Source organism: Argiope bruennichi, chromosome 3 (genome assembly GCF_947563725.1).
Source record: "Argiope bruennichi chromosome 3, qqArgBrue1.1, whole genome shotgun sequence".
In the NCBI taxonomy this organism is placed as follows: domain Eukaryota; kingdom Metazoa; phylum Arthropoda; class Arachnida; order Araneae; family Araneidae; genus Argiope; species Argiope bruennichi.
In genome coordinates this window covers 64,175,572-64,197,747 of record NC_079153.1, presented here as the reverse complement: position 1 = coordinate 64,197,747, position 22,176 = coordinate 64,175,572, and the positions used below count along the sequence as shown (strand labels likewise).

Below are 22,176 nucleotides of genomic sequence, written 5' to 3'. Positions count from 1 at the left end.
AGTTGACAAAATATGAGTTGCAATCGTAAATTTGACCAAATTTCTGTTAAAAATATTCGAAACTAATGTAATGAAATGTGTCCTTCATACCTGTTCCAATTTAACCATTTCTATACTAGAAAATTAAACTTTTGAGACTTTATTCTTCTTTATAATAATGAGGAATTGTCCGTGTGCGTGTATGTTAGCGTTTAATATACCATACTGTTGATTAGAAGATACCAAATTTGGCCGAGATATATTTAGGATAGTGGGAATTAATACATCGTGCAATTATTTTGAAGTTTCATTTAAATTTTAACTATTATGAATTCGATTTTTGTGCTATGATTCGAAAACTCCGAAAATGTTACTGCATAATACTAAATTATCTATCATTTTAATATTTAAAAAAAATTATTAATTATACCAATTGAGATATTTTCCAATTATTTCTGAATTTTAAAATTTTATTAATTACATTTATTATATTATTTTCTTAATAATATGTAAACAAATAACGGATACCACCTAAAAATTTGTTGCTTGATAGCATAAAATCAGATCTGCCACTATTTTTTCAAAGAAATTCTCTTCAAAAACATTAAAAAAAATTCAAAATACTACTTGAAATAGCATTCTGGATTGGTATATTAAATTTTTAAAACTGAAACAAAAGTGGTCAATCAAGCATATCCGCAATGCACGTTTTTAACAAACTTTCAATTAATAAATATTCCAAATATTCCAAAATGTCAATAATTACATTAAGAAGGCGGGAACTTCGATTATTTACATATTTAGCATATAATATTTCCATGAAAAAAATGAAATTTCAAGAATGCGCAGCACAAACGTTGCAACGTAATGGCAAGCCAAGTGATTTAACATTGAGATGCGAGAATGCTTACTCACACATGTATATTTCATGCAGAAAATTCTCTTCTTTAGGCTTGCAACATTTCATTTATGAGGAAAGGACAATTACTGTTATATAATAATATGGAGTTCGATAGACTCACATTATATTTTTATATTATAAAACAAACAACAATAACTAAATGTGAAACGGTTTAATCTAATTTTACTGCTAATTCATTCTTTTTCTCTGAATCTATAGACACAAAAAGTATTCAGGTACATATGAACCAAATGTTTGGATCATATATAAATTTGCCATTTGTATCCAAGCCTTATTTGCAAAATTATGATGTTTGAGAAAACCTGTGTGCGATGAAAGGCAAGAATAATGCATATAAACTATTATGTTTTATTTTATGAGCATTGATAGCAGATATACACATGTATTAATTTGCGGTACTGGCTAGATGTTGTTTGGGAATGAAAAACGCAACTCCCTAAACTATAGCATTTACTTTTACAGAAACAAATATTTTATAACAGCCTATGATGAAGTAAATTATCTATAAATGACTGTACTTGTTGTTGTTTTTGTGTACAGCAGACCACCCCGCCACCACTGAATATAAAGAAATATAATGTTATCATTATTATCAATGCAACGCCATCTATTTATTAAATAAGGAATTATTTTTAATTTTTTTTTATTAGCAGTAGGACAATTTTTTAATTGAAATGCTTTTCTAGTTATAGTACACCTTTCTACATCAATTAATTGAATTTATATTTAATTTTGAAATGGGTTTTAATAGATTCAGTATGTCCACTAGGTTGTAAATAAAAAATAAACTGTAAAAGTAGAGATAAAACTGGATTCTCATTTACTTCAAATGTGGTTTTCTTCTATCAAATTTTAAAACAATGCTTAGTTCTTTCTTAAAACATTTTGGGGTATGAATTAATTATTTAGATATAATATTAATTTAGCTGATAATACAAACTTAACTTAACTTAACTGTATATATTAACTTAAGTATATTATGAAGAACAAAGAATGCGCATTCATTTTTAAAGGACAATAATAAAGTTCAAATGTTTTCGCCGGTCTTACCTTTCCGTATAATTAAAGTTCCCTCTGTTTTCAATTTCAGAGACATGTTTTTTATTTTCTAATTATTAATTTTATTTTATGATATACAAACTTGTCTTAATTGCTCTTTTGTAGATTCTGTGCAAAAAGGATAAGATAACGCAAATACTATACAATACTGTACAACATTGCATACTATTGTGTAATATTGATTAATATCATATAATATCGCAATATCGCAAATATTGTAAAATATTATCTGTAAAATATTAGCTGTGATATCTATAACTATCTTCACTGTCTTTGTAAATTAAAGATGAATGATTTTTTAATACAAATTTTACTATTATTCAAAACTCATAATTGGTTAACTGATGATAAATTGATGTTTTCTATTTAGAATTAATGGGTTATATCCAAAGCTTAAACTTTTTACTGTGGAAATAAGAAGGGAAATGAACAGATTAACTGCAAGTTTTCATACCATTTTTGGAAAGAGCAAAAGGGTTTTTTTTTTGTTGCATATTGCTTTTGAGTGTTTTTCAATAACTGTCTAAATTGTCTGTTCAGAAGGAAAATATAAACAAAGTTTAATCTTCGACCATCTTACAAGAACTTTATCTTCAAACAGAAAGTGTTTTTTCAAGTTGAAGCATTTGATTGAACAAATATTTTAAAGAAACATAATAAAATTGCTACAAAATCGAAATTGAAAAGGCAGTTAGTTTAAACACTGTGAATATTTATCGAAAGGTTTATCTTTTCAGAGTGAACACGAAGCAAGATTTAGCTATCATTCTCTTCACTGAACTGCTGCTTATTGCATGGCGATGTACAACAAGAAAAAGCAGATGCATTACTGGTTTGCAAGGAAACAAAATTACATTTCCCTTTCCTCTTCCCTTTTTTTAAAAGGAAGATAGACAGTGGGAAGATTGGTTTTCCAATGTTCAAGAACTTATTCTGATGTTTTCAATTTAGTTCACATCGAAATTCCTTCATTTTTTTTTTTTTTTTTTTACTCTCTTGTGTTACTCTAAAATCAATAAGTTGCATTTTTCAATTCAAATACCTTTGCCAACAGACTTGATATTTCCATTTTATATATTTTAAAGTAAGGATGTGAAAAAGATGGAATAAAGTATTCGCAGTAATTTCTTTTCATGAAAATTAATGTAGCAAATGCAATAATAGAATTATTTTGAAAAAATGTGTTATGTTAATCTATAAAATTATATTTCATTTACAAATAAAACATAAACACGTGTACTGGAAATTTATTCATACTAAAATTAAATTTCCTAAAAGGTGAGAATTTACAGCTATTAAAAATTATTGATGTAATGTTTAAAAAGAATCATACACTTAATAAATAATTATACAAGAAACTAAACTGGGATTGATTCTTTGCAAAAATATTGAATCCATCTTCTATTGTTACTCGTTTTGGTTATTGAAAAATTATTTTCATGCAATTTCTAAACCTCATAATGTCATCTTCGCAATGGTGAAGGCGTCATCTGGCAATATTGAAATTGGAATTTATTGTTATTTGTTCATCATTCGTTGGAGCCATTATTTTCATTGTGTAAAAAAAAACCCACAGTGCTAATTATGTAATCTAATTACTCTAACATTCAAATTAAATACTCTAAACAAACTAATTACAAACTAATACAAACTAATTACTCTAACATAAAATATAATAGACTTCACTGAATTGTGATATTTGCATTTATGACATCCCTTAAAACTTTACAGCATTACAGATTCCTCTTGGATGGAACGTGGATTTAAAATATTTAGTCTTTCCCAAATATTAGCAATCTAAAAATCTATTTTATTTTCTATATTGAAAATAGGATGTATAATAGGATGACTCGTCTTTTTACATAGACTCAGCATTGCGAATGAATTAATCAGCTCAGAGGATAAAAAATGTACAGATGATGCTTGAAAGATTGTACTTGATGCTTGAAAGTACAGATTGCTCGAGAATACTGTACTCATAACTGATGATGTTACATCCAGTAGTAACTATATTAAAAGAATTATAGATTATATCGCCATAAAATGATATTTTGATAGATATATTTAATTCCATTCACAGCAGAGTCAGACTTTCTTGGTCATTTTCATTCTGTTTACAGACTTGTGTAAATCATGCCGCATATGTGTGATTTGACCATCATTCCATATTGTTCTCAATAATGACTATATATATATATATATATATATATATATATATATATATATATATATATATATATATATATATATATATATATATATATATATATATATATAAAGCGATAGTTTTAAATACTTTGTAAAAATGATACATCAATCGGGTAAAACGATTTTCAGTATTTCTATTAAACTTTTCTTTTTTAATGGAGCAAAAATCCTTTGAAATTAATAGCCTTCTCAAAAACAAGGATCTATGGTTCTTGGAAGAATATTTAAGACAATTTTCCTTTCAAAGTAGGAAATTGCGCTATGAATTTATGTGGTAATGAAGATTTCCTGAATTCTCTGAATCCATCATGCCTCATTTAACACATGAAAGTTTGCTAATATTTTCAAATTAAATAATATTTCCAGATTTGTAATTTTCTTATAAATTTAACAATGGTATCAAATTTATTGTTGAATGAATGGAATCATAATGACGTAGAATGTTTGAAAATTAGCTCATGTCATGAAGGAAACCATGGCGCTATTTTATATAAAATAAAAATGTGAACGATTTAGAATTTCTGGGCATCTAAAGTGAAGATATTTTTGTTGAATCTAAAACACGAGCTTCCTCATTATTATTTACCCAATTCTAATACGTAGCTTTACGACAGAAAGGTTTTTCTATCTTTTGTGCAATAATGTATAAGATGAAAGTGTGATGTACGTTATAGTTTCGAAATACTAAACCTATGCCGCAGTTTTAATCAAACATTTCGTAAAAGTTATAGAAACTGTTGTAGAAACTATTGTTACTGGATATTTGTTGACTTGTTGTAAAATCCATAATATTGATTAAATTTAATTAAATATATTTATTTTTGGTACCACATTTTGCTTCATGAAATTGTAGAAAATAGTACACTTTCTATATCTATTCATTATTAAATTTCAAATAATTCCTTTGTTTCGAAATAAGTAATTTTAAGTAATCTTATGTGAATTTATTAAATAATGATAATATATGTAATAATCATATCTTGTATATTCAAAATTGATTAGTTAATATATAAAATCTCTTCTAAAACAATTGGCCATTGATAATTAATCCTGGGACATCTCCATCTATGAAGCCGACATTATCACTCTGTGGTAAGATTAAGTAATGTCTGGTTTACAATCGCGCACTCGTATCAAGATACCAGTGGCTATGAGTAAAGTAAATGTTTGGCAGGTTGTGGTGACATAATTAGTGTCACTTCAGACGGCCCACATCTGCTCCCAATCTGCAGTTCGCTTAATAGATGGATGCCTATTCTCGTCACATTTTATGCAAGGGACTTTAATATTCTAATTTGCTAGAAGATATATAAATGGATTCTAATTAAGGACTATACGAATTATGTGAAACATTCTTGGAAATACTTTGGGTGGATAATTGTAACAGAGGAATATATTAGTGGTGTAGCTCTAATTCAGAAAATTCGTCTTCTGTTCTTATGAATGAAGAATAATTATTAAAGGATAGAAGTATTTAAAAATATTTGGCAATAAAAGAAAACTCAGATGAGAAAACTAAACATATGTGGAAATCTTTTTAAGTGTTTAAGTATTATTTCAACTGCAAAAAGTTAGTTAGGAAAATCCACTAACAAATAATTTAACACTTAATTGTCATATTTAGATTTTCAAATAACATTATTGATTTAAAAAAAAATCATATTCAAAAAATTTACTTAAATAATGATCAAATTGATAAAAAGTAGTAAATAATCTTTCTTACAAAGCTCTTTTTCTTAAAATCCTGCGAATAAATACATAATTCTAAGTTTTTTATACTATTACATATTTATTAATTAATTTATGTATTAAAATTTTATTTTGAAAACAATAGGAATGCTAGGAAGCAGGAATTTATTTTATAATACATTAAGTCTTTTGAAAGAGATAAGTTTCGTCCCAAGCTAAAAATAATAATTTGCATAGTTGCTTAAGAAATTCTGTAATTATACTACCATGCCGGACGAGTATTCTTAAATTAATTTATTGATATAATCTAAAATTAACTTTTTAATATATTTAGACAATTTGGATAATTAATAATTAATTAAAGATATCATTAAAAGAAATAAAATATGATTTGAAAGTTTTCTACATTATTTACGAATGAAATACAAGTAATTCTATTTATCCTTTTGACTTTGAAATGAAGGTGGTACAATATATATTGAGTTCATCTAATAAAGAGAATTATGAATCTATTCATTCCTGATAGCAAAACTTATTTAAAATGCTTTATTGTTATATCTGTACGAAATAATGTCTTGTTACACCATGTCTAATTAAATGCCACAATAATTTATTACAGATAAACATGTTTACGCATCATCATAAATGGTTCTCGTATCATTTTCAGTTAAAATTTTATCCAACATTTAATTAACTATAAACCTTTATCTGAATATTCGTATAAACATAGTTTTACGCTGTTCCCGCTATGAAACTCGACGCTCCGTGAATTCCTGTTAACTCAGATTCATTTAATGTTTTACCTAATACTGCTGAATTTGTATGTCGACCTTACTCTGTAACCCGTATTAATCAAATTCTCTGCGGGTTATTCTCTGCACCTCTAAAATCCATTACTCTAAATAAATCTAAACCAAATACAAAGGGAGACAGCCTGCAGATTTCTCCATGTGAGAAGTTTCTTTGCTCAATGGCAAATAGATTGTGAATTCAGATTCCATGCATGTTTCCTGCAGAGGCGGCACAATGCAAACAAGCATTTTAATAATGCGATTCAAGTACGATTGATTTGACATTACGTAATATCAGAAATGAACAGCTTTGTGATAAATACTAGATGATATTTCAAATAATGCTTTATTGTTGAATTTTTAATTTTGAAATTATATCTTAAAATTGGGAATCTAAAAATGGAATTACATTAATGTAATTCCATTAGAGCACATATATACATGAGCCTTGGAAAAAAAATTCAGAATGTATCTAGCTTAGTTTTACGAAATGTTTGGATTTTGAATTAATTTTTGAGGATTTTTTATTAGTTGTATGTTCTTCCATATATCTCAGAAAATCACACATGAAATTTCGCTAATTTTTTATGGAAGTCATTTGTTATTTGATAATTAGAGTATATTCATTTGTTTTATAACTTATTTTGTAATAATGAAGTAGAAAATCATTTACAACAACTTTTATTTCCATTTTGAGAAAATAAATATGCTTGCCATTATTGCACACTGGCCCGATATACGATTAATAAATTCTTATATTTTCATAATCAAGACAAATTATTAACTAATGGATATCACACACGGGGGGGGGGGGTTTCAGAATTGAGTATGAGAAGCTTTCGGTATGGTGGTTGGTTATCGCCACCCTGGTGGCCAGAGAAATGGCGGGGGTTGACTACTTCCCAGTGATGCCGGGATGCACTTCTCATGCATTCAGAAAACATATGCTATTAAAAATCGTAGTTTTTTGCGGTTTCATAAACACAAGAACTTGTCAGTTATCAAAGAAGTGGAGTACTTTTTGTGGACGAAAACGCGTTTATTCGATAATCAATTCTGAATTCATACACATCTGGTGAAAACAAGGAACATGCAATAACACTACAAGGTGACTGGCTTTGCTAAATACATATTCGTTTCAGGAAGTATGGTGCTTGATATCCGTACTGACTCTAATTTTCTAAGGTAATTCAGTCACTGTCGTCCGATTTTCTACCAACGTTCTCCATCCTGTCAGGATTTTTAGGGGTATCATGTGACCTTAAAAATATACTTTTTCAATGGCAATAATCCTAAATCAATGTACAGTCATTATTCTCAACTCTCAGAGAGCACATATATTCAATTAATCGATTTGCTAGTCATTTCATCGTTTCTAAATCGAAACAAACACATAGTGGACTCTCTAGGAAGATAGTAACGCATCACCAATTGTCAGCAATGATTCTGTGACTGTTATTTATTCGCAACTATATTAGTCAATAATATTTTAAAGGCTCGTTGTATTTTGTTTTAAATATAGGTATACTATTAAATTCAGCATAATATGCTGGGATGATTAAGTGTTCATATTTCCTATCAAAAGTTGGCCTTTTCTTGAAATTAAACTGTTTCGCTCACACTTTTATCCAGCTGAGCTCGAAACTAATTCTTCAATAAAATCCTTTTTTTTTTAAATTCTTTGAAATGTTTGAGAATGTATTATTTATTTTTCCATGTAAATATAATAACTTAGGGAATCTTATGGTATTCCTTGCATCTATTTGCAATACGCTTGTATGTTGTTATGTGAGAAAAATACTTTCTTGAATTTTTACAGACCAATGTCCCAAACATTAACTCTCTAGATAGTTGAATTCCAATGCTTCATTTTTACAACAATTGCTTTACAGATCATTTTAAAAGAAAAAAATTAAATCTTGTCGAAATACTTATAAGCCCCGCATCGAGATCAATAATAAATGGTGGCCAAGAAATAAGTTTTATTGTGTTTAATCCTAGAAAATGAATTTAAATGAGGAATATAGTTGATTGAAGATAAATAAGGTCAACTATTTCATCTCGGAGATATGTACCCAATAGCAGTCCAGCCCGATATTTATAATTCATTAGTTATCATTATACCTCAAGTTTAAGTTATTTTACTTATTCTCTAAGATTAATCGTGTTTATTCCTTGACCGTATTTCAATTTGCTGAGATTTATGTGTCTGTACTTGATCAACTGTTTTCGCTGAAATCTGTTTATCTTTGGGCTTACTATAAATTTCAAAGCGATAAAGATGTTAGGTTATTAGTGAAGTATGTTGTTAAAAGCTACCTAAATCAAATGAAAGGAGTGACATTTTTGATAAATCTAATGAAAAGATGTGTAAAAATATATCACGTATTTTTCTTATCGCATAGTTATGAATGTAAAGTTGTATGCTTTTACTAAATAAATTTCCAATTTAAAATGTTCTTTCATATGCAAATTCATTTCAGTAACCCAGTGGTTATACCTTTTTTCTTGAAATATTTCTGGACAGAGATAATTTCCAAAACAGATAAATTTCCAAAATAAAAGAGTATCAAATCTTTTCTAGTAATTTTGCAAGTAATAATATGCAATTAATAATATGAAATAAATCATAACAATTGGATGAATCTTAGGAATATAAAACAATTTGGGAGTATTGGTTGCCATATTTAGAATCAAATTCTTATTTCAAATATATGAAACTCATATTTTTCGACGATGAGAAAAAGTTTATGAAGAATTCGGAATGCCGCAGGAATCTTTGATGTCTCATAAATAAGTGAAGATATTTGGGCCTTCTGTGTGATTTCTCCAGTTTGGTTTGATTGTTGGTAGATATTAAGTGAACCATATATTTTATACATTTTTTCTAATTCAACACTCTGCTTATAATATTTAAATGCCGAAGAATAATATGTATTTTAATTCTGTTAAATTTACGGATGAACAGATTGTTCATTTGATTACAGAATGTGAATTTAAAAAAGATTTTTTATATGTGATTAATTTGAAAAAGATGAGTATTTCATTATAAAAACGTCAATAATAAATATTATTTCCAAAGTGAAATGAAGAATATTTAAAATATCAATGCATTAAATTGCCCGCAAATGTATTAGTATTATTTTTTTATATTATAGTGAATATATTTTATAAACCATAAATGAATATTTTTCTCCCAACAAAACAACAGGCCAATAAATTTTCCTACTTTTTGCCATTATTGAATTAACAAAAAATAATTATTAAGAATTGTAAAATGGCCTTTCTTTTTCTAATATACCAGATGAATGACATACATTTATAATTATAATCGTTATTCCCTTATTAATTCTGATCTTTAAAAATCATTCATCTTTTTAGGGCTAGGAAACTGTACATACTTATGTAATATCCAACATTTTATGCAGTCATTAATAAAATACAAAAAAAAAAAAACGTCGTTTTTTTAAGGTTATGAATTATTTACTCAAAAAGTCCTATAAAGCATGATTTAGCATAATATAAAATAATTTTCTTCAAAATCAATTATATAATAGGAAATTTCTAATCAAAAATAAAAATTAAAAATACACAGAAAAATTGAGACATTTTTAGACATAATATACATATTCATTCTTTACTCTGAGTAGTTCTCTCTATAAGTTTTTTAAAAATCATGTTGAGAGTAAATTCCTCTAAATCATAATTATAAAACACTCTTTTTTTAATTACTGTCATTCAACGATATTTATATAAAAATGCAATTTAAAATGGTTACAGGCATTTCATCCTGAATAAATTTAGTAGAAACAGTGACACTCAGAATTAAATTCAGATTTAAATCTTCTTTCTAAGTCTAATTTATTATAAAATTGGAAACTATCTAAAACAGTGCAAGAACATATATATATTTTTTTTATTTTAAACATCTATTTCAAAAGCAATGATGTTATTTATGTTGAAATATTCGAAAGATAAATACAACCTTGCTTTATTATTAGCATTGGTTTTAGAAAAAAAAAATAGTAAGAAAATTGTTGAAAAGTATTTGCAGAGCAAAACTTATTACTAGTCATATCCATTGCGGTATTCAAAAATATTCAAGGACAAGAAATCTCCCCAGCGTCTTATCATACTTCTTTTCCCATTCATCATATTTTGTGCAGACCTTTTGTACCGCTTGACGTTTTTTTCCAACATATACAAAGAAGGCGACCTGACAAAATGGATGTGTCCTTATTCACCTTCATATTAAAATGTACCTTGGGGATGGGTATAAAGATAAAGAATAGCTCCAGCAATATTCTTTATGCCTCCTAAAGGACCCTATACGTGGTACGATACTTTTCTTAATGCTGCTGGTATTCTCCATAAATGAACAAGATGTATTCACGACGTAAGGATGGATGGAAATGCATTGAAACATTTTCACTCATGTTTTCCTCTTTGGATGATGCAAATTTCGAGAGCTTTTAAGCCTGCATTTCACTGGATATTTATTTACTCTTGAATAAATATTAAATGTAGAGCTCTAAAATATACTTTGCAAGCAACAGGCTATGAACAATGAAGTGCTTTTATAGCACTATGGATAAGTTAAATGCTCTTTGCAATCATGCCATAAATAATGTCTCGTTTTAAGCATTCATTCAATTTAAGGACCTGTAAATGCATCAAAATATTTAATTACTTTATCAGTATGATAAGATAAAATTGATGTCTTTTATTATACATAAACTGTAATTTGTATTCAAAATAATCCCTTTTATTTGAATAATCGAAAAAGTAAATTGGGATTTTTACACATGATTTTACAGATTTAGATTTTTCTAGCGTGACTCAATTAAAAATCATTTTGAATACAAATATGTATATTTTGATATATTATGTATTTTAAGCATATCTTTATTACTTAAAGAGAAGAGTGAATGATTAATTCTATAAAAGAATCTGGGATTTATATAAAATTTGGTTTCAAATATTCATTCAATAATTATGTGCTGTTAGTTTGATATTCAAACGATTTATAATTCCGGATTTTCATGCAATTTATCTATATACTTATAATAAAGCTCAATGTGTGTGTGTGTGTGTGTGTGTGTTGGCGCTCTACAGGCCAGACCGTTTGACATACAGCTACCAAATTTGGTACATGTATACCTTGGAGGTTGGGAATGTGCACCTGGGGTTTCTTTTTTCGAATTTTTAATTAGAATTTTAATTATTAATTAAAAACTAACTTTCCCGCCAAAAAAATCTTCCATTTTCACCACCGCCAACTTCTCCGCCAAAAAAATCTTCCATTATCCCCAGCGCCAAACGAGAAAGGCTTCAGTTTTTTTTTCTCCCAACAGTAATGAGGCTAGGGTTAAAATTTTTCGGCGGATTATTTCAATCGGTTCTGTTTATTTTCTTAATGTTTGATGCATTTAAAATTAAACATTGTTAATGAATCAATCTTTCAGATTCATTCTGAAGTACTTTTGAATTAAAATGAAACAGAATAAAGGAAATTAAAAATTTCTAATCTGCATAGCGTTACCCCAACTGGCGTAGAAAAAAATCACGTATTTGCGTTACGTAACCGGCGAAGAAAATTCACGCATGCGCATTCTGTTCTGATTGTTGCCATGGCAACGTTATCAATGGATGATTTAAATTATTTTTGGGTTAGTTGCATGCTTTTGTAAGTAAATTGTATTTATGTTAGTTATATATTTTTTGTATATGCTTATAGTTTTAAGTAGTTTTTTTAAAACCTGTTTTCAACCGTTTATTTTAAACGATTCGTTTTATTTTCTTAGTGTTTGATACATTTAAATTTAAACATTGTTAATTAATCGATCTGCTCATAATGAATCTAAGAAAATTTTGTTGACCAACTCTTGAGAAATTACATAAATTAAAAAATATATTCTTTAGTGCCTATAAAGTTTAAACGCTGAGTGACTCTATTTTCAGTAATCAGATTATAAAAAAATGCTTTGTTTCAGTAAAAAATATTATTATATTAATTGAAGATAAATTCTTTCCACTTTAATTTAAAGCATAAATTCTACCGTTTTCAACCGTTTATTTTAAACGATTCGTTTTATTTTCTTAGTGTTTGATGCATTTAAATTTAAACATTGTTAATTAATCGATCTGCTCATAATGAATCTAAGAAAATTTTGTTGACCAACTCTTGAGATATTACATAAATTAAAAAAATATATTCTTTAGTGCCCATAAAGTTTAAACGCTGAGTGACTCTATTTTCAGTAATCAGATTATAAAAAAATGCTTTGTTTCAGTAAAAAATATTATTATATTAATTGAAGATAAATTCTTTCCACTTTAATTAAAAGCATACATTCTACGGGTGCTAACAGAAAATGAGAGAGATACATATTACGTTATGACTGAAGGCCTTTATAATATTATGAATGAATTATATGATAATCAAAATTTGAAGTTTTAAAATATTTTGAGGAAGCTATTAAAGTAGAAATTGCATAAAATATTTAATTATTAAAATTTTAACGAACATTAAGATTGGCGAACCGGCTGGTCGCCAAAGGCGGCTAGTTTTAAATAAAGGCAAAAATAAATGCATTTAATTTCAAACTTTCAATTCATTTGAAGTAAGCATTTTTTGAATTATGAAACATTTGGATGTGCCTTAACTATTGACTAAATCATTTTCAATAAAAACCTGGAAATATTATATTTAAATAATTAATAATTTAATTTTATAGAATAAAAATTAAAATATAACTTTTAAAGTGGAAATAACTAAGTGCAAATATTTTTTCGAGCAAATTAATCGAGATAAAAACTTTATTCTGAAAAGGAAATAGGAATAATTATGTTATATCTTTTTCTAAGTTTTTTTTAAAATTCTATTTGATACTTATTAGAATTTTTTTTTAAAATCTTTGTTACAAAAGTAAAAAAAAAAAAAAAAAAAAAAAAAAAAACTTTATGTATTGTTACAAAAATAAAATTTGGACACCTACAAAAATGATACATAAGACTTTTTTTTTTTACAGATTTGAACTTGGGTTAAAGAAATGCAGCATCTATTTTTCTTTCAGTTTTTCGTTGAGTAAAGTGCGACCTTACAAGACTCTTGTGATTGGATAAATGGTATTTTTGGATTCTAATAATATCTGAAAAATTAAGATTCTTAAAGAGTATTCTCCCCTTATTCAGAACTATTAGTCTTGTTGGATAAAGTGTACTTATTACAAGAAATATAATTATCATGGCATAGGTTTAAATGCGTTTTTAAAAATAAATAACTGGTTATTGTGAAGATTATTTATGTTTTGATTAATTCTTTCTCGTTAAAAATAATTTGTAATGATATTTGCAGTTCTTATAAGTAATTGGTAAAAGTAATAAGAAAATAAATTCATGGTCCCTGTTCCAAAATAACCCAAATGGTAAAAGTCAGATAATAAAACAAGTGGGATTGTTCTTCCTTCAGCATGTTCTTTCCTTTTTATTTTGCTTATTAGAATCTACATCCCTGTAGTTTTTACAATGGAAAGAGAGGGAGGCAACAAATCAGTCACAATAAAGTCTGTAAACGAAAGTGTGCGTAGCCCTTTGTGCATCCCTCCCACCCCACCACCCCAAGCATACTTATATAATTAATACGTTTTATACTTCGTAATATAATTTTTTAAAAATCAGGATTTCAGGGCATCATCTTTTCAAATAATTTATATAGAGGTATATTTTATTAATAGTTGGCAGCCGTTCTTAGAATAATCATATCAAAAATCAAAAAAGATGTATAATCCAATTTATACAAGTATGAAAGATCTGACAGATATGAATTTCTTCTTCTCGCAAGATTATTATAAATCTAAAAAAAGAAATGATAACACAATTTTCATATGCCCGTCTTGCGGTTTCGCAGCAGGTAAATGAAGAGAGTAATCAAACTTTGATAAAGAATTCTGGCCAAGTCCCAGGACTTTCTGTTATAAATTAAAGTATTTGTTTCTGAACTTTCTTATATTATTTTACAAGAAAAAAAATTAACTTCTGAACTCTTTGACAACTTAGTTTGAAATTTATAGGCTTCGTATTTTTCTTCGCTTTCTGTATGTATCTATGGAATGAAGTCTTTTTCTTAATGCAATAATTTTCAGAAACATGTGGTTGCACGTGTTCTCTATAGTAGAAAATTCTTGGGATTTTTAATCCAACTTTATAAAAAAGAATTTTTTGAGTTAGGAAAAAAACACATCTAAAGTTTCCAGTAATAAATAAAACATAATGCGTTGTATATTACTGTGTTTTTATTTACAGCAATATCCCTAACTAGATAGCTGATTAATGTTCATAAAAATGATGTAGGTGACAATCAGATTATTTTTTGTTGATATCAAAACTTACTAAATGTTTTAGGCAGATAATTTTTAGTTGTCGCTTACAATTTCAGACATGATAAATGCTACTTTTTCAAGTAATGACAATAACTGCATTTTGAAAAATTGGCAACATCTTGATTGTTCAGTAGTAAAATTTAAGATGAAATCCATTTGAAATCGAATTATGTGGTTTGATTACTTTAAGTAGTTCGAGTGTTGGCAGCAAAGTTAGATCCTAACTGCAGATTTCAGATAAATTTTCATCCATAATTATAAGTATTCTAAACAAGACATATATGGATTCATCTTAAAATCAAATGAGGGGTTAGTAATAAAATAAAATGTGTTGTTCTTAACTATTAGTTTTTTTTTAATTTTCTCGAAATTCAAGAGCAGAGATTTTCCAAAATACCATCTACTCTCTCTCTCTCTCTTTTTTTTTTTACTCTTTTACGACACTTTCTGGATCGGAAATATGTAGGATCGTTTGTAATTTCTTTCATCGCCTCATTCATTTCATCATCATCTTCTTTCTTTCACGAGTAATTGTAAACTGTTATCTTTCATTTTTTCTCACTTCCGAATGATGGAAGTGTTGCTCTCTTGGTAAATGTTTGTGTTTTCCGTTCACATTTCGTAATTTTTCGCGATTATCTTTCATTTACGAAAGAAAAATTTTTGCTGAAGAATCGTCAGATGAAGATTGCATTTAGTGGTGGTATGAAAGCAATTGACTATTAATTGTAGTTAGAGCATTGAATACAGAGTTTTAGACTCTGAAGATAAATTTAACTTTTCTTCAATACTGTTTTTCGGAAAGATACACATTTTAAACCTTTTTCTTTCCCCTCTTAAATATTTATATAAGTCTTCTAAAACTGAGAAGATTAAAATATTGAAAATTCTTTCAAAAATGCAAGCAAAGCGGGAGAGTACATGATTGAGCTATAAATTAGGGATATTAATTCGATTGAGCTATAAATTAGATATATTAATATACATAAAGGAAGAGAATACTCGCATGAAAGATGTGGAATCGTAAATTTTCAAATTTAAAGAGTGTGTCCATAATTTTAAAGAGGATCTTTAATTGTTTGGAACGCAAAGAAGCAATAAATAACAAAATGAGTTAGTGCGACAGTTTTAGATTAAACTATTGGTTTATTTAAATAGGAATCGAGTCACCAACAAGAGAACAAAGAGTTAAATGCTCCAACTGGATCTTAGTAATTGCTAATGGACTGTCTTTATGCATATTTTTATTATAGCTAGTGTACTGAATCTTTCTTTGAATTTGAGTACTTAATTGACTTTAAATTAGTTTGCATTATGCTTTCTAAATTTCTTAATTTATCATAAAATAAAACGTAATTATTATTATTATTACTATCATTCTAGTTTGTTTACATGTTTGATATATTGTATTAAGAATCATCAGAAACCGTGTGCTAGCTTATGAGTGTCCATCAGATACACATTAATTAATGTTTTGGAAAAATTTAATGCCAGAAATTTTAGTGAAGAATAATAGAATAATTCATCATTTCCAAGTAACTTTCTACTCGGTTCGAATAAAAGTAACAAATGAACATTATTTTATATATATATATATATATATTGCCATTTCAATTATTATTTTTGAGCAAAATACAATTATATTAGCATTGTTTATAATTCATAACTTCTTAAAATAATTTTAAGTTTTTATTTCTATCTGATGCTAGTTAAAAGTGATGACCATCATTCATAAAATGCGTCAAACATGAAAATGCTCTATTTTCTGTTAGTGCGCTTTCAAATGGTGCATTATGTTTTTTGTAATTTTGTAAATATTCAAATTGAATATATATATATATATATATATATATATATATATATATATATTTACAATATTCTGCTTTGTACATTTTTCTAAACACAATAAAATATTTGTTCAATGAATATATATATATATATATATATATATATATATATATATATATATATATATATATATATATATATATATATATATATGCATTCGTGAGCCAAATAATCGTATTAATTCGTCATACTGAAAATGACATCTTACTAACACAGCACTGCTTTGTAAATAAATGATCGCTAGACATATCAGATTACAGTTACATTAACAGGCCATTAAGACATCCACTGTCCCTCATTCATCCCTCTAAGAACTAGACAAGTATTAAAATAAATTACATTTAATTAATGATATATGATGTTTCTCCACTTTGTTCTTGAAAATAAAGAAACTTTTTACGGTTCTTTGTGGAAATGTAATATTTCTTTTATGGAAACCTTTTTAATTGATAAGAGGCAGAAACTCGCCTTTGCAGTCAAAGAAAAGTAATAATTAATAACTTATTAATTAGTGAATATACAACGCCTGAAAGAACCTACATTAAATTGGCGACCAGAAAAGATTCAATTTGAAATAAATTTTTTGCCAGTCAGAGGTGCCATTAGGGAAAAAGAAAATTTGCAATCAATTATTTGATTTCCAAACAATTAAGATTTAGTGACTCATGAGGTTTAAACGATGATTGATTCAGTTGTATCTGAAAATAGATCGGATTGTTTCCCGAAAATTTTAATTGGCTGACGTTAAACATCTTTTGAGGATGTATTTGTCTAATATATAAAAATAAAATTTTGTTTGTTGGTATTATATGCGTTGACGTACTGTTAATCCAATTGCGAGAAAACTTTGCCAATTTATTGCTTGCACTTGCACGAAGATAATACAATTGTATATTTACAATTACTGACAATTATTATATTTAATACATAAAATACAATTGTACAATTATTATATTTAATACATAAAAATGATTGTTTATTTATTCGTATTTTATACGCTTCCGTACTGTTCATCTGATGACGATAAAACTTTGCCAACTTATTGCTTTGAATGTTTTTCCCATGGCCAATAGTATGTTGGATGCTTACGAGTCGGACGGCCAAGAAATTTATTTGTTTTGCTGCAGACAATATATATTGTCTACCCTAAAGTGTACTTGAAGAAAATATATAAAAAAAAATATAGAATTAACATTACTTGTAGTTCTTTTTTGTATATCATTAAATTTCAATGGACGTATTCATTTTGGATAAGGAAATGAATATCATTCTTTCTGTCAGTCCTAATTAAACAAGATAGCTATTTCAAATGTTAAATGGTATTTTCCAAAATTATTTCTTTTGCCGCAGCAAGTCGCCGGTTACCAACCAGTAAGATATAAATATTTAAAATTACTAATTAGTTTTTATTGCAGCAAATGGTCTTCGCCGTTTGGAGTTCTGTAACTTTTGTTCAAAAGTCCTTTGTTAAACTTCGCGAGTCTGAAAGACATAGGACCATTATAGGAAATTACATTTGCCTATAATGGTCCTAATGAAGACCTCTAAATACACTTATCTCTCTTTAACTATATAAAACTACAAGAACTAGAATTAAATTCGGAATAGAATTTGTTGAAAACTTAAAGTACTTTATGTGGATTTAGAAATAAAAAAGTGGTCTTAAATTGAACTACGTTTTATTGCTTTCTTCATGTCAGTAATTCAACAAATCCAATCATTAAAAGGAAAGGAAAGTATGAATTCGGTAATACGCATTTTATGGAGGCTGTCACATTCAACCAATTTCAGGAGAGGAATTGTCAAAGTAATCAATATTTTCTTTTATATCGATTATTTTTTTTTTGTCTTTAGAAAAGTCAGTTTAATAAATGTTTAAAAGTATAGTGTACTGACGTGTAACTTAGTTTATTTACTCCCAAATAGATACGTTGTAACATTTTATGCGGAATATAATTTTACCCTTTCAAAAATTTTAAGATAAAGAATTAAGGAAAATTTTATAAAACATGTTGATATAGATATTTTAGGTGAATATAGGACTTTATTTTTTTAAATTATATTCTGAATTCCTTGAAAGACTTAATCAATGCTTTGGTAAAGATTTTAAAAAAAAGTATTTTACTTTATATATAATGAAATGTGCATAGCTTAAATCTCTAGTAATCTATATAAAATATTCACTATAATTTAATTCTTTGTTTATTATATGTCAATGACCCAAAAATATAATACTATAAAAAATATTGTTATTTAGAAAAGAAATTAACAGAAATGAAGCGATTATCTTTACTAGTAATATAAAGATTAACGGAGATATTTTTTTTTTTATGTTTAAAATAAAAAAAAGTAAATTTTCACAAATATTTTTTTTTATTTAACGTTTGATATTTCAGAATTATGTATAATTTAGGTATGCATGCATCTCATTATTTAATAAAGATATATAATGATTTTAATTGTTTTTCAATTTTTTTAATCATTTTATGTTAGAGTTTAGTAAAATTAAAATGTATGCTAATTTTTATCAATGGCATTTTTGGAAATTTTATAAAATTCATTAACTGAATATATACACAAGTGTCTTAAATAAATAAAATATCAAATGTTTAAAAACTATAACAGTAAACAAATATTAAAGTTACGTCTCCAACACATTAAATCTTTAATATCTCAGAAGTAATTTCTGAAATATCTGTGATGTTTTTGAAATTTTAGAAGAATATCAGATGTTAACTATATTTAGTAGACATGACATCAAATTAAATATATCAGTCAGATGAGGTAGATGAAATGATTTTATCCAATAAAAAAATTCGGAGCAAAGAGGAAACAAAAAATTCTAAACTTGAAATATTTTTTCCATAATACATCACGAAATTTTCGTTCAACGTGATTTGGTTAAAGAAACGAATTTGAAACTAATTCTTTTCACGCTGTTCTCACAAACTTAAGTTAATAAAGGTCTCCAAGATATATATATTTGACAAAAAAACTTACATTATCTGAAACTGAAAAGAATTCAAGGTACGTTTCTGAAGTTTCTAATAAAATATTTTATGCGATGCACCATTTTTTTCCAGTAAATTATTCCAAATATTTATTTACTTTAAGCAATAAAACTGTTTTATGCATCGACATATTTAAATCTTTTCTTATAAGCTTAAGCTTTTAAATTCTGTTTTTACTTATGAACTTTGACAGACATTTTTCACTTTTATATAGGTAAACTGTTGGAACTTCAAACTATTTTGTTGCTGTGGTTTTTAAATATATTTTCGAGTTTTAAGCATTAACCCCTTCAGAGTAAACACATTTAGACAGCTACCACGGGAAGATTAAGTATTAATTAGTTTTACACAGCATGTATTCTTATGAAAACCTGCCTAAAATACAGGTGCCAAATATACAATCAAAGTTACGATTTCAAGAATCGATAATTTTAAAACTACTGGTCAGAATGATTTGATGTTTTAGCACAACAATCGTAAGGCAATTGAATTTTGTTCGGCGAAGGGAAAAATAGTTCCAGGATGTGCCGATAGATGGCACTGTCAGAGAAAAGACCAAAAAGAAATTCCTTAAATATATGTATAATTTTAGCCAAAAGGAAATAATAGAGATCAGGGGCTTATTAAAAATTTATTAGCGATAAGACAAGAATATATGTTTATAGGATAATTAAAAAATTTTTAAAAAATAGAAAGAGCGTCGTAAACCTGTAAGAGAACCTGAATGAGCCAGTAGGTTGCAATTGCTGTACGTGAGTTATCTTGTAAGGATAACAGCGCAAGATGTTCTGTAGGACTTCATGCACCGTGCTGATCAGCATATTCAGCATTCGGCCAACTCCCCGTGCACTGCTGATTCCAGCATCACTGTTAGTCTGTTCTTGAAATGCTGTAGCCGCAGCCGAAACTTGTTTCTTTCCTCTGCCCCGTTTCACATCAAATGAACCGGTCTCTTCGAATTCAGCAATCATTTTTTGAGGACCATTTATAGTTATTATCCCGATTGTTTGGATTTTAATACCGGAAACTTCCTGATGACTGTAAGTGCACAGCCATCGTTCTTATAAAAAAAGGTTCAAGAGTACAGTACGATCCTTCATAGTCCGAGTCATGATGAAGCATTCAGACAAAGAGCTGGTGATCTATGTTTTTATGGCAGCTATGCCTGCGGTGCGCATGTCACGTACAAATAAGTCGCAGATAATGGTAACGATGACAGCGCCATCTTTCGGTACATTTTAGATCTTTTTTCCTTTGCTAAACGCAATTCCATTGCCTCACAATTGTTCTGCTAAAATATCGTCCTGTAGTTTTAAGATTATCGATTTAATTTTAATCATCCTGTATAGTCATATATTAAGAAAAACGTAATGGACGGTCCATCTCGTTCTTTTACAGTTACGATAGGATGGACTGTATCCTTATTTTTCTATTGAACTTGTGCCAAGCTTGAGTTTATTATATAATGATGACAGAAGCAAATATTAGCCTAAGTAGTAATTGGGAGGGATAGTTAGTGTATGAAATAAAAAGCCGTATAAGCCGTATGGGAGTGTTAAATAAAGGCGTTTAATACATTAACTAAATAAAAATAAGAATTAACTCTTTACAATAGTTATGCGCGAGTAATTCCTTTTCAAGTGGCAATCAAAGAGTAAACTTGATTTTATTGATGCGAAGAAAGCTGTACATTCGAAAGGAGCAACTGTATATTTACACACCAATATTTGTGGACAACAGTTTACGTCAACATAAATAATCATTGGGAAAATGCGTAGAAATGGCAAGGTAAGATTTTTTCCCTCTGTCCATCTTAAATGTATAATTTTGCAACGCATACACTTTTCAAAATTTATTATTTTCGAGCATGAAATTTCCACTTTCTCTTTCTTCCTTTGAGCGTTATAACACAGCTGATAATTTATTGTCTCTAAATTTTAATAATTTTTTTAATTATTTTTATACCCCATATTACTGAATTCAAATATTCCAATGTTTTAATTTCTTTTTGAAAATTAATTTAAATCTTAAAAAAACAACCAAATTTGTTTTCTATCAGAAAAGTTAATTGTTTATTTATAAATGGAAAACGATCGAAAAATAATCTTATTAAAATACTCATATATATTAGTTATTATCACGCTAATCCCTATTAAGTAAAAAAACGGTTTTAGAGTAATTTATATTTATATGTTCTCAATATTCATTAGTCAACAACAGCGTATGGAGATAATGTAGAGTTTCATATTTTTAATTTGACAAATTTTATACATTGCTTTCGAATAGGC

The 22,176-nt window shown here is 27.4% G+C and overlaps 1 protein-coding gene across 2 annotated transcripts in view; it reads left to right on the top strand.

Moving 5' to 3' along the window:
• LOC129963962 (allatostatin-A receptor-like) overlaps positions 1 to 22,176 on the top strand; it is a 256,946-nt gene that overhangs the window by 93,066 nt on the left and 141,704 nt on the right. The window contains exon 1 of one of the 2 annotated variants that reach the window (XM_056078593.1): positions 13,705 to 13,776. The exons of the other annotated variant lie outside the window; for it this stretch is intronic. The gene's annotated coding sequence lies outside the window, so the exon portion shown is untranslated. Of the gene's footprint in view, positions 1 to 13,704; positions 13,777 to 22,176 lie in introns of those variants that run through there. 2 annotated transcript variants of the gene reach the window in all.